This window comes from Pyrgilauda ruficollis, unplaced genomic scaffold (genome assembly GCF_017590135.1).
Source record: "Pyrgilauda ruficollis isolate IOZ18807 unplaced genomic scaffold, ASM1759013v1 scaffold3, whole genome shotgun sequence".
NCBI classification, from domain to species: Eukaryota; Metazoa; Chordata; class Aves; order Passeriformes; family Passeridae; genus Pyrgilauda; species Pyrgilauda ruficollis.
The window spans coordinates 22,317,557-22,326,463 of NW_024524377.1; positions in this window are offsets into that span (position 1 = coordinate 22,317,557).

Below are 8,907 nucleotides of genomic sequence, written 5' to 3' on the forward strand. Positions count from 1 at the left end.
GGCCGGGCGAGCTCCCCCGGCCGCCCGGGGCCCGCTGCCCTTCGGGCTGGAAGCGGCCAGCGTTGAGCCGGTGCTGCCGCCAGCGGCCCCGGCCCCACAGAGCTAAACAGCTCCTGGCATGCCTCAAGAAAGGCCGAGGGTGCTTCTGAAGGCCGTATGCCACCCAGAAATTAGGGTGTGTAGTTTACAGCTGTGACAAAGACAGTTAACTGTGACCGTTGAAAGGAATTACTTTTATTCGTACGTACTTCACACTTCCGTCCAAGTGAATGCATTGTTTTCCAGACAGCCTTGAATTTGCCTTCAAGAAGTTGACATTGCGTGTGCTGGTGTGATGATATTAAGTATTTTAAGGAAATGACACATACAGGAAAAACAGCCAAATATTTTGAAAATCAATCAATATTTTACGTGGAGGTACCATGGGAGTAAAGCTGCTGAAAACCTGTTTTTCCAAAATGGGTTCTTTTACCTGGTGTGCAAGAGGCCGAGCTCCACAGAGAGGTGAGGTATTTGATTTTTCTACAATTCTGCACAGAAAAGAGTGCTGGGTGTCAAATCTGCTAAGCCAGCATGATGACTACCAAAAAACTATCGCTGTTCATATGTTTTTGTAAACAAAGACATTAATATTCATTGGCTACAAGTTACATAGTTATCTGATTAATTAGTATCCTATCTACTACTATAGTCTATGTGCTCAGTCTCTCTTCTTTGAGTTTGTGACCACGAAATTCACCATCTCCCCTTGCCAGAATTGCCTTCTACGTACTTGGGGCTGACTTCAGCGCAGTTACTGAGTTGGTTTTGTTAGTTTCTTCCTGATCTTGGGAGTTCTGCCAAATGTCCTTGTGGCTTGTAAATTCTGCATTCTTTGTTTCCACTATCACTAGTACATCCTTCTCCCAAACTTTGTTAGCGTCGCTCTGGAGCTGTGATTATTGAAACTTTTCAAAGCAAGTTTCTCTAGCAACATCTCTTTAGTCATATAATTGCTCTTTTAAAAGTTAGAGAGGTATTACAATCTTTAATTCATGACTCAAATCACAAGAAACTATTGTCTGTGGCCCAGCTCCATAATAAAAAAGCATTTGTACTGGAACATATAGATTTTTTTTCAGTAATGTATAATTTATAGATGTTTCCTAAGCAACTATTTCAAGTAGATGTGGAATTGCAGTCAGACTGTAACAGACAATTCACATGTAATTCACAGTGTTTCTGGTGCACTTTTTTTTTTTAATCTCAGACATGCTTAGCTGTAATATTAATGACAGAGTGACACCCAGTGTCCAGAAAGTGCTAGAGATCATTCCAGCTCAGTTACATGCACCAAAATAGCCTTGGCTGTAACCTCTCTTAGTTGAATTCTTCCAGATCAAGGACTAGAAAAATGTCACAAGTTGTGATGTAGGGGCATTTCACAATATGTTACTTAGGAGGGATCTTCCTCTCTGGTCCTGGGATAAGTGGGTGGATCAACTGTCCCTCCTTTTGCTGTGAGTGTTATACTGTATATTTTTACAGCCTTGCTTCTTATGGACAGGAATACTTTTCTTGAATGTCCAACCCAGGATATCTTTAGAAATCTCTGTTTTGAGTGCTTACCATACACTGCAGAGGAGCGATGTTTTCTTGAAAGGTTTCCAGCTAGCTATTCATGCTGTTTCCTGTGGTGGGGTGTTTGAGTTTGCATTTGGGTTTTTGTGGTTTTTTTTTTCCTTTGGGAGGAGGAGAGGTGGGCCTTTTTTAGCTTTGATTTATATTCTGATGTTATGCAAGCAGAGATAAAGAAAGAACAGAAGTAGTATTTCTGTTCAGCTCGTTTTACTGTCCACTTGCTTAGATCTTGCCCCTTGTGGACTCAGAGATACTTCCTTAATGATGACAAGGTAGCAAAATTACAACATTTTCTGAAGAAGATAAGCCAATCAGGCTCTTATCAGGCTCTTCAGTTTCTGTTTCAGCCAACAACACTGCTTCATTTTCATCATGCACTAAAGATCATTCCCACTCTATGAGAAAGGAAAGGAAATGCTTTGATGAGCTGGGAAACTAAGGATACTTTATTTTTCAAAGTCCTAATTCGTTTAAGAGGTTAAATCTAGTGTTTTAAATTAACAGCAACTCTTGGAACTCAGCTTATGCTTCATTAAGAGTCCTAGACTCAAAGAGTTGGAATCCCGCCCATCTGAAAATTCAGTCTCTGGATTTTTTCCCCCACTGAAGTAAACTGGTGGAGATTTCCTGTTATCCTTCATCAGTTTTGAAGCCTTGGCTTAAATCTCCTTGAAAATCATGTGCTAGCTTTATTAAGATATATAGATACTTAAGGAGTCCAAGTCACACCCTTGAGGCAGTTCAGATGGATGCTACAAATGGTGCTCATTTATCCTCAGGACTACTGAAGCACTCACCTTAGCTTCTGATGACCAGAAGAGTGTGCCCATTGTCTTAGCACATCATTTCTGCAGGTATACAGTCTGTGAGTTGTTGCCCTGTCAGGACCACTGGATTCAACCTTTCAAGATCTCCCTGCATCCATCTGCCATGCTGACTGCCCCTGAAGCTGCAGAGCATGCCCAGAAGCAAAGTGAGCACATTTCACCCCAACTCCTACAAAGCCAGGGCAGGACCCAGCAGAGCCACCAAGTTACAGCTGCTGAGCTCCAACAGCTGCACATGGAAAGGATGGTGTGAACCTTGGGCTGTGCCTATTCTCTTGGGGGGATGTAGAGGTGTTTTGTCATTGTAGTCTAAAAATAACATCTAGCTCAGGCTCCTGAAATTCCTGACAATTGCAAAAGGTGCATTTTCCTCAAGTGGAGGTAAACAAGATTACATGTTTCCAGTAGCCTTTGACAGCCTTTATGTCTATCAATTATTGCTTGCTTTTAAGCTTGGACTAATACTAGAAGTTTTGCAAAGGTCAGTTATGCTACTGGCCAGTGAGATCCACCTACAGCTTGCCTGTTTCTTTTCCAAGTACAGCAAAAATGAGAGTAACTTCAGGAGCATTAAAGAATTTGAAGTCAGAATCTCTTACCTCCAACCTTGTATTGCAAGTGGGCCCATGCAGTAGGTCTGTAAGCCAACCTGGTGGTACTCTAAGCCCAAGATGATACAAGGCTTTCTCTCTCCGCCAAGACACCAAGTACCAGACACCAACAGCACATCAAAAGCAAGGCCCTCGTTCAGCAAGGAGAGCTAAAAAGGACTGCAAGCAACTGGACACACTGACCAGAGGAAAACAATGGGGTGACAAAGAAGGTCTGGAGAATTCACACAAGCCAGTTTTTGCAATGCAGCACTTAATGCCCCAGTCTTGTCTGCCCTTCTCAGCTCTCTTTAGCATGAGATGTTTCATAATAACACTAAAAAGTGTCAATTCTAAATTGGATTGCATGACATTGGCAGGAGGTGTCACTCACGAGCTGGAAAGTCAACTCCAGTAATACAGACATGGAAAGCATTCTTCTGCCTAATATCATTGGAAAAAACCCCAAAACTTTTACTACCATCACTTTTAGGTTAAAAGAAAAGAAAGCCTCTTTTAGAAGAAATTAATAAAAACCCTGACTCCATAAAGAACCCAGTAATGTCAGATTAGTCTAGCATGTTCATGAAATAGGTTCTGCCTTTCTATTTGTCCATTATTTGCTAAAGCCTTTTGTTTACCACTGCTCCACTAAGCAACAGAGCTAAGAAAACATGCCAGCAGCAGTGCTGGATTTGCTGAACTGGAGTGAGGGGGCTCCTCCACAGCCCTGAGTTCAACGTGCATCACATGTCACACAGCAGGAGGGAGGCTGATCTGCCCGGCAGTCCCCATCTCTCCTGATGGATTGATTCAGCCCTGCCTGCTGTGCTTGTGCTTATTAACATTTGCATCCTGCAGGGAGCTACAGAAGCAAAACAAGGAATCTCCCCAAGGAAGCCTGGAACAAACTCAAAAGTGAGGAAAGCAAATGAAGCAAAGACATAATAAAGACCTAGACTTCAGGTACTTCATTTGTTGTAGGTGAGCTAACTGATGTCTTTACCTTAGCTTTGGTAATATATTTGCAACTTGTGTTTTAATTGGGGTTTTGTTTGTTTTTAAATCTTCACAGCCATTCTTTCCTTTCCACCCTTGTATCTTGCAACTAAGAGCATCCATTCCTCTTCCATTAACCACTTCTCTCCTGCTTCCTCCTGCCAGTATGTTGGGAGCTTACATTCTCCCAGTGCATCCCTACTACTCCTCAATACACTATGCTACTTTTACAGAGACAATGAGTGGATGCAGCACTTCAGAGGCAGGGAATACACACTTTCCCTTTTCCACAGTGCTTTGCAACTCACACACGATCCAGCGCTGGGCACGATGATGTGGCCTGTGTCACTCAGCTCTCCCCTTTAACCATCCTGCTTTCTGATTTTGGTAAAGGGCTCAGCTAAAGAAAAAGCATCTCCCTGCAGTGCCAAGTACTGGAGTCTGTCTTCCAATCCCCATTTTTACATCTCTAATGGTAACCTTGTATGTCCATGCTGTGCTGCCTAACAACACTCCCCATTCCCTAGATGGGCTGCCACTAATCACAGCTCAATATATTCACAAATTATAAATTAACTGGTGAGTCTCCACTGAAACAAATTCAGTAGAACCATAGGCAGCAGCCAGTGACAGGACCTAAGCAAATTTCATCCCAATTCACACAGCATCAGTCTGACCCCTTAAAAGCCAAAACAGAGAGAATTATACTTTGAAATGAGGTCATTTCAAGAGGGGAGGAGAGGATATTGCTGCTGAGCCCATGAGAGAGCAATGGTGAGGGGGTGATTAAGATTAAACGTCTAGAGAGATTAACATCTCATGACTGTTTTTTGTTCACTGACCTGTAATAAAATAAACAGTAAGATTAACAAATAGGTGATTAGCCTTCTTATTCCAGAGCTGGTTTTGCTGTTAGACTACTGACACAGTCTTCACTTTTCTTTGGCTAATACTTTGTGGTTTTATAGATAAGACTAGTGAAATTAAGAGGAATAAGCAACAGAAATCTCATTATAATATGTTATACTTACTATATTATTACTTACTTATGCTAATAAGCATAAACCTAGTGTTTTATTTTCAGAATGCAAGTACCTGCCCTTTTGCTACTCCCTCCCCTGTTGGCTGGTTGGCATCTGATTGTCTGCGAACAAAAGTCAAGCCCAGCACATCATATGGTTTGCTGCTCACGCGTTCAGACAGCCAGAACTAGAGAGCTGAAAGGTGCTTGTTTGTGCACCACAGGGTTGGTGCATCATAGCCTTCTGCTGCCTTGACAGGAAATTCCTCCTTTCCTGAGCTATATTGTCTCCAGAATGAAAAAATAAAGGTCTTTCAGTGACCAAATTAATTAGTCAGAACAACTTCAAAGTCTTTCTTCCTATATGCAGAAAGCAATGACAGAGCTCAGATGCAATGCAGAGTCATGAATTTTTTCTATAGGACCCAGAAGAGATCTCTGATCATATGTGCACCCCATGCATACATTTAGTGCCTACCATTGCACTGCAAAACTACCCATAGTGGGAAAGGTAAGAGGTCATTCTGGCTCTGTTCTTCCTAAGCACCTGAAATCATGGAAAAGAGGCAAATGGAGAATTGAACAGGGCATTATCCACTTTTCCTTTGGCTAATTTAAGAGGAAAATTGCACCCCAGAGGCCGACTCCAGCAGTAGAACTCATGGTGGCAACTTTCTGTCACAATCCATAGCCCAGTTTATGATACTGAAATCAGATGGTTTCAGCTAACATGCCTGACTGGACAACACAGCAGCTGAGGCACAAACATATTGTCTGCTGGACCAGAGTTTCTAACTTCTTAAATTGCTCCACACAAGTTTGTGAGTCAGACTCTTCACACCACAGCCAGAGTTACTAGAGCACTGCCCATGCAAGCAAGCACAAATTTCTCCCTCATTTCTGCTATAGTAATCTTAAGTCACTACTAATTCTCTAGCTAGTCTGAAAATTCTCACTTATTATGGTGAAGAGCTTTTTCCTAGCCAAATGTTATGTGGAAATATCTAGCATCCATCATGGAAAAGGAAAATATCTTTTCTACCCCAGACTGGTTTATCTGTTGGACAAAAATATAACCAATCTGTTCTGAAAAGCATCAATTTTGTCAGGTTGGAAAGTAATGTAAGTCCACAGGACTATGTATCTTCAAGAGGCAGCTGGCAGCAACAGCAATTACCAAACCCATGAGAAAATCAGTTTTACTCCATCTCTCTAAAACACTGTTAAAGATGCTGGCTTCACAAAAAGGAGTCATGGTTGAAAGGGTCCTTAGAGGTCCTCAAAACAGAAACTAGCCCAGACAGGCTGTTTTGGAGGTGATCTGCCAGGTACTTCCACACAGGTATTTCCACTGACAGTGCTAAACCCATCAACCATTTAAGTGAGGCAAGTGTGTGGTATGATTGCCAAAGGCATCCAGAGCTAGACTTCATGGTCTTTATGGGGACTTACCAGCAGACAAGTATCAAGTCCTGAACAGCATACTTACAGTAACAGCTGCAATACAGCAAGTCAAATACAACAGGCAAGCAAACATCATGACAAGGAAATCCAACAGGATGAAGGCAGGTGGTCTGAGGTAACACAGTCTGTTACAAAAGGGCTGAATATACTAAAGAGGACAGAAGGGTATCTAACCTGTTTGGAAATGGTGAATGCACATTAGCCCCTGTCATTTAATATGGATACAGTTAAAAAAAACATCAGTGAAGTGGTTTGTGATGGAAGGCTGTGAAGGTGGAGGTTTCATATTTTTCCCATCCATTTCCCCAGAAGACACTCTTGTCCTTCTCTTTTCTTTCGTACTACAGCACTGAAAGCACTTTTCTTTGGCCTGAAACCTAAGCAAAGCTGTGCTCCACTAAGTCTCCCAAACTGTGCCCTGCCCTGCCCTCCCTCCTTACAGCCACAAACACTCCTTTGTTCCGTTGGAGGTAGAGGCTATGTAGTTGAAAATAGAGCTCTTTTAAGTAAATTAGATCTATGAAGGTGTTCATCTGTGTGCCAGGTTACTAATGGATCATGTTGACAAGGTCTTCACATGCTTGAATGAGTTCCCTCAAATACACAAGATTATAAATCTAATTTTGGAGTGCAGTAGTTTGTTTCGATCTGATGCCTCATCTACTGGTGATATAAGTCACTTTTATAACCAGCTTTCCATATTCCATGAAGCAGTTTGTTTTTCAGAGTCTAAGATTTAGGTGCAAGAAAATGATTCTCAGAAGAGAACAAGTCAAGGTTTATTACAAACCTGCACCAAACAGGGAAAAAAAACCAGAGGAAAAGTTTCAAAATGGAGGAATGGAGGAATACAGTTTTCTCTAGCCTACTATCTGTGCTTCAGTGTTAAAGCACTCTGCTTTAGCATTAAACAACAATCCTTTGGAGTTCCAGATAGACAGCAACTGGAGTTTAATGCTGTTTTCTCCCTCTGAATTTTTAAAACAGATTTTCAGAGGGAAAACACTGAACCAAGTGACCCAAACTGATTTACAATGTTAGTAGTTCAGATACACTGATAAACATCTAGTAAGAACCACTTGATTTTAATCTTTATAGTCTTCTGGGATGCTGCAGTTAATCACACACCAGGAAGAGACTGAGACTTTTAATCACTACTTCCTCCTCACAAGCCTGTGTTAAAATCTGTACACAATAGAAAGGATTAGTAGGCAAAGGCTAACAACACCACGTGAGATGGAGACTTTTCCTGTCTCCAGAATAAAGTGTGTGACAAAGTATTGAAATTGAAGCAAAGTTTATCTGCTGTCACAAAAGGAAAATTTGCCATGGGACAAGTTTGGGCAAGTGGCAATCAGCACAGGGTGGGGAAGAAGAGCAACAGACCTACACCAGAAGCTGCTCAGGTCTGCTGAGTTTGAGAGCTTTCAGGCAAAAGAGGTTCTATACAGAACCATTTTTATATACTCATACATGTGCTTGTACCTTTCTCACATTGGGTCAGATGGACCACATGAAACAGTTAACAGCAGCTCAAAGTGTGGTCTACCCCACAGTTCCATGATAAATCAGCTTGCACACAGCATCAGCAAATGCAGTGTAAAACACAGAAAAAACAAGAGTCCCCCACGGAAAATGCAATAAACATCATAACTACAATAAAGACAAAACATGAGAAATCCCCACAGCTTAAAATGGTCTCTTTTTGTGTTACTTTTTGCAAATGGGGCAATGTCTGCTCACAGCTCTCAACTTTCATCTCAGCAAATTTTCAGAAGTGGGAAAGAGAAGTGGAAACCTCAGTATGCCAGTGCCCTGCTCCAACACAGACACCAGGGTGGACTACGAGTCTTTGCAAATGTTTATATTGTAGATATTTGTTTTTTAATTAAGATATGAGCTTCTGGGCCACTGCTGTGAATGTTGCAGTGACCACCTTGACCTGCAGCCCTCTGTGAAATAAATCAATTCCTTTACGGCAAAAAAAAAGGCTGCTAGAGTACTCATGAGTGCCCAGTTACTCAGAACACCATAACCTTTTAAAAAGGAAGAATGATCCTGACTTTCAGAAGTGGTTCAGTCTCTGCAATTCCATCAGGTCTTGCCATGTAATATTACAAGTGAATTCTGCTTAGCAGCACATCACAGTTTAAGAAAGTGGGTATAGTTTATCCCTTAAGATTATAGTTACACAGTCTCTCCAAGCAAGTTTAGAGACCGGCAAAGTTCAGTAAGGCAATGAAAAGTTTCACTAAAGATGAAGGAAATAATCTGTTTAATATCAAAGCTATTCCCAGGGCCTTTTCATAACTCGAAGATACTAAAAGAAAGCGGAGTGGCTGTTTCTAGGTAAAGAATATCTTTACATCACCCAGGGAAAGGCTGG